The sequence below is a fragment of the Haliotis rubra genome, unplaced genomic scaffold (genome assembly GCF_003918875.1).
Source record: "Haliotis rubra isolate DU_JTF1 unplaced genomic scaffold, ASM391887v1 Scf14, whole genome shotgun sequence".
Lineage (NCBI taxonomy): Eukaryota > Metazoa > Mollusca > Gastropoda > Lepetellida > Haliotidae > Haliotis > Haliotis rubra.
In genome coordinates, this window is record NW_025765336.1 from 987,908 (window position 1) to 993,907 (window position 6,000).

Sequence of the window (6,000 nt, forward strand, 5' to 3'; positions counted from 1 at the left end):
TGTAAGTGATGAGGTGGTGAATGTAGTGATGAAGTAGTGGATGTAGTGATGAGAGTGGTGGATGTAGTGGTGAGAGTTGTGGATGTAGTGATGAAGTGAGTGGATGTAGTGATAGAGTGGTGGATGTAGTGGTGTGAGATAGTGGATGTAGTGATGAAGTGATGGATGCTTAGTGATGAAGTGATGGATGTAGTGATAGAAGTGCTGGATGTAGTGGTAGAGGTGGTGGATGTAGTAGTGAGGTAGTGGATGTAGTGGTGAGATGAGTAGTGGATGTAGTACTAAAAAGTAGTGGATGTAGTGATGAGAGTAGTGGATGTAGTGTTGAGGTGGTGGATGTAGTGGTGGTGGGGTGGATGTAGTGATGAAGTGGTGGATGTAGTGATGAGGTGGTGGATGTAGTGATGACGTGGTGGATGTAATGGTGAGGTGGTGGATGTAGTGGTGGTGGGGTGGATATAGTGATGAAGTGGTGGATGAAGCGATGATGTGGTGGGTGTAGTGGTGAGGTGGTGGATGTAGTGGTGGTGGGGTGGATGTAATGATGAAGTGGTGGATGAAGTGATGAGGTGGTGGATGTAGAGGTGAGGTGGCGGATGTAGTGGTGGATGTTGTGGTGAGGTGGTGGATGTATTGATGAGGTGGTGGATCTTGTGGTAAGGTGGTGGATGTAGTGGTGACGTGTGGGATGTAGTTGTGAGGTGGTGGATGTAGTGGTGAGGTGGTGGATGTAGTTGTGACGTGTGGGATGTAGTGGTGAGGTGGTTGATGTAGTAATGAGGTGGTGTGTGTTCTGTCATATAGTTGTGAGGTGGGAAATTGAGTGGTATATATGTAGTGGAGTGTAGGGGATTTGAGTGGTGTGATGGAGATGTAGTGGAGTGTAGGGGAATTGAGTGGCGTGATGGGGATGTAGTGGAGTGTAGGGGGTGGAGTGTGGTAATGGGGAGATGTAGTGGGGCGTAGGGAGTGAGTGGCGTGATGGAGATGTAGTGGAGTGTAGGGGGGTGAGGCGGCGTGATGGAGATGGGCGGAGTGTAGGGGGAATTGAGTGGCGTGATGGAGATGTAGTGGAAGTAGAGGATTGAGTGGCGTGATGGAGATGGAGCGGAGTGTAGGGAGATTGAGTGGGGTGATGGAGATGCTTAGTGGGTGTAGGGGTTGAGTGGGGTGATGGAGATGGAGTGGAGTGTAGGGGAATTGAGTGGCGTGATGGGATGTAGTGGAGAGTAGAGGTGAGCAGCGTGATGGAGATGGAGTGGAGTGTAGAGGGAGTGAGTGGAAGTGATGGAGATGGAGTGGAGTGTGGGGGTGTAGGTGGCGTGATGGAGATGGTTAGCTCTTCACGCCGAATACCCTGGTTCGATTCCCCATTTCTAATTCCTCTACCCTGATATTGCTAGAATATTACTTCAAAACGGCGTAAAACTAAAGTCACTCACTATTATTAGCATCCTATTCCTCTGTCATACCCGATACAGTGAATGGCTCAATTCTTCACTTTGAACAGGATAAGGTCCAGCTCGAACTTGGCGTCTAACATAGTCGAAAAGATGCTCAAGGGGTTTATATGGGAGGCTCCCTTCAGGCCATGGTAATGTTTTCGATCGAATTGTTCTCTAAAAGGGTCATAACGGCACGAGACGACCTAGCGTTATCCTCTATGAATGTCTGATGATAGAAAGTTAACAAAATGTGGCACCAAGGCCGTATCCAGTACTTCCTGTCGAAAACGTCTACCGTTGTGTTTCAAAGTACTGTAATGAGATCAACTGGTAGTCACACGAAACGTAACCCCACACCATCACTGATGGGTTCAACTGCATAGATCATCTCACACATATGAATCCATGTGTTACAGCAATATCAGAAGAGGCAACTGTTACCACTCCATTTATTGACAGGAGCTGTAACTGTACAAAGTTGAAACCTCATAGGCGGCTCAGAGGTGGGGGTGGGGTGGGGGGGTATGGTGTCAGGGGTGCGCACCCAACTTTTGAAGAAACCGATATTGACATGTTGCTCATGAAGCAAAATATGGCCATGGAAAGATTATGTGACGAACAGTAGCTGCAGATGTTGTAGTCCTTTCGGTAACCATCGATACATGCCATCCTACCACACATGCAGCTCTTGTACAGCCTGTTAAAAACAACACGAGGCAGGACATGTATGGGGTACGTCACTTCTTCCACAGCCTTAACTCTGGATACAGCAGGACTCTCCTTATTTTCAAGACATTTAACCAGTTTATGTGGAGTAATTAATATTTTGGTTAAAATTTTCAACATGTAATGCATTGATGGGCTTTCCATGAGTGAAACAGTAGCGAGATAAGTACAATTTACCATCTGCAAACCCCGGTGAAGATGAGAGTTTGAATTGGCCATCTGGAATACATAATTGTGGTAGAGGCGACTTATGTGATTGGGTGGTCATCCTCGCTAACATTATTCAAGCACTCCACCGCAATGCACACACGCTTACAGCGAATACGGCACGTTTCCTTATGCTGAGTGTAACATTCTACTGAAGGGGGCGGTGGGGTAGGCCAGTGGTTTAAACGCGTCCTCCCGTGACGCCGAAAGGCCAGGTTCAATTCCCCACATGGGTACAATGTGTGAAACCCTATTTCTGGTGTCTCCCCGCCGTGATATTTCTGGAATATTGCTAAAAGCGGCGTAAAGAAACTATACTCACTCACCACAGTAGTCTTGCCATGGGTATATGTGTGAAGGCTTGTTTATTTTGTAACTCGAGGAGGTGTGGGAGGTTTGCACTCACCATAATAATTAAGCCACACTATCAACTATGCACAAGGTGACTCTTAATATTATGTGAGTAGTGTCTGTAGGGACGGTGGGGTATTGCTGTCGTGATACTGCTGGAGTATTGCTAAAAGTGGCGTAAAACTAAACTCACTCTCTCACTCTGTGTCTGTACTGTTTTACCAAATCACTATCACCATGCATTTGCGTCAGATTGAGACTTTACGTCATCAAAATACATTGAAAAGGTGTTGCAACACGCCATATTTCATAGCATTAATATGTTACCAATAACCATGGCAAATGACCTTATCAAAACCCTCAAGGAATATATTATTTGGTAAATCTAAACACAAAATGGTCGAAAAACTTAAGTTAATTGTGAGAAGCAAACCTGGCAAAACATTGACTTATGTTCTGCTGATAACTATGGTCGCAAAAAGAACTTTTGTTTTCAAGATGCTGGCATTCAGTGCCTATATCTGTATCGAAATGTGGTACAACAACCCTGTCTCGGATGTCAGTGATATACCGTTTTTCCGACGATTTGTAAGTCACTCTCCTTTTGACATGAAAAGATGGATTCTTGTGATTCTCAGATTCAGAGATAAATGATTTAACGGTGTTACAGGGACACATGACTGTTTGGAACATCAGATGACCATATGTTTTGTTAGATGATTGGCATGGATCCGCCTCTATTCTCAAGACAATCCCGGCTTCGACGAGGCACAGTCCTAATCAAACGAGGCATACTCTTTATCAAACGTCCTTTGTAAGCTTGGTTCATCTCATTATCCCTGCAGCGCTAAATTCGTTAAGAATGGTCATGTTGTTTGACGGTGATGTACGCACGCCCATGGATATCCCAGAGATATTCGATGAGTGACCAGTCTGGACTGAGCCCTGGCCATGGTACGGTGATCATGTTGTTTGGAGTAACAATACGAGCCCTGTGTCCTCCTTGTCTTCCAGAAACCAAACATGACGCTCAGGTCGGTCTTCAAAGGACACTACTTTTGCTTCAAGGATGTTGCCACTGCAGTACTGCCAAGTGACACGACGGTTCTGTCAGTCACGGTGATCCCACCCCACATGATGGTAACACCATCGTTTTGTCTAACGTTACTGGCTTGAAAGCGAGTATTCTGTCTGCGCCAAACTCTGTTGTGCATGTCAAGGAAGTTCAAAGTAAACCTTGATTCATCAGTAAACACAGCATTTACCTACCGATGATTGGTCCAGTTCTTGACACCAACGACGTAATGTAGTAATGTGACGCTCCGTCATTTGGTGGATGACAAGTGGACGCCAGGCATGCAGGGTCCTCTTGTTTAGTCGATTACGAATCGTCTGTCCACTCACTCTAAAACTTGTTTCTCTGTGAATTTCATGTATGATTTTACCACGGTTTTGTAACACAGTCGTTCTGAAGAAGTTGTCGTCCTTGGCTGACCAGACCGACGTCCGTCATTGACGTTATTTGTGATACGCAATGAACAAAACAGTTCTCCATTGCCTGTATCGCCTGGGCGTGTTGTTGGGCAAACTGTAGACGTTCACGCCGATGACGAGAGGTGAGGATAGGTCCACGGTAAGGTCTATGGCAATGGTTACAATACGTAGCTTCCAGTGCTGCGTTGCATGGTTTTTTCTTCTAACGCCGCATTCAGGAATATTTCAGCTGAATGATGGCGGTTTTTACATAATCGAGTTTGGCCTAAACAATACATTGATCAAAAGCATTAGGAAAAACAACAAAAGTGTTTTAACCTGTGAAAACCATTCAACTTTACAGTGTTGCAGGCAGGAATACATCCATCTTAAATGATAAAAAAGGTTTTTTAACTTTTAAACAAATACTCGAGCAAAGAAAAAAGAGGGTACGGGTGGATGCGGGTAGTGAATTTAAAGGTGTAAATGTATTCATGTATTCATTCTACAACAAAATATAGCACTCTCTATAGCTTGCAATGAAAACATCAAAAATAGTTTTATGGAACGTTTTACTAGAACCTTAAAGTCTCTGATTACATGGCTCGTAACAATAACAAGTGTTCTTATCAGACCTGATATTCAATTACAACCATGCACTGCATTCGTCCTCAACTATCTCCTGCGCAAGTCCGTAAAGGCATCTGTTATTACGCCGCTTTTAGCAATATTCCAACAATATCACAGCGGGGACAGCAAAAATGTGCTTTACACATTGTACCTATGTAGGGAATCGAGCGCGGGTCTTTAGCGTGACGAGCGGACGCTTTAACCATTAGGCTACCCCACCGCTCCAACAAGACACTAACACTAATGACGTAGCGGTATGGGGGACATGTCTATGTGAAATATTTCAGAACAATCAACCCAAAAGCAAGACATATTTATTTAATTTAGGTGATTTAGTTCATTTTAGTATCTCAGGAAACCTTTCAGCAAGGAACTCGATGTCAGGTGAACAGGAGAATTGTTTTAAGTGTCTCGACGTTACAAGAGAAACACGTTTACATATTATAAACTGAACGATTTTCACGCTGAACAGGTGATAGGCACGCTCTATACCAGCGAGCTAGAAAAAGTTAACAAATTACGTAGATATTCGGTGGCTGGTAGAGATTTTGAAAAGAAAACAGGTCAAAAGAAGAACCCCGTGACCCGTACTTAGAAGAAAGCGATTCTGGGTTGTGTCTTCGGTCGAGCTCAAGTTTGGTACACTGTACGTGACCTACATTACAAGGCCACGCCGATGTCTTGGGCTTTCTCCGTGACCCATAACTGGTGGGTTGAGACAGGGACCCACCAGTCCGTTTGTACTGAATTAAATATTCATGTCAAAGTAAAGGCGTGAGTTTAGTCTTATGCCTCTATTAGCAATATTGCAGCTATATCACGGCGGGGGGGGGGGACCAGATATGGGCTTCACACATTGTACCCATGTGGGGAACGCTTTTACCACTGGGCTACCCCACCGCCCCTAAAGTAAAGGAAACGGGTAGTACTGAACTGTATTTAAAGTCATGTAACGCTATCACAACTTCATTCTTAACAGAAATGCGCATGCAACACTGCACTTAAGACATAGCTAAATAAGGAGATAAACATCATGTGTTGGCGAATTTCCGGGTGTTATTGAGTATTTGAAGCACGGGAATTCATTTGGAACCGATGGCGTCAGCCGGAGGTTTCAAATGAAATATTCCCGTGCTTCAAATATCAATAACACCCCGGACATTCGTCA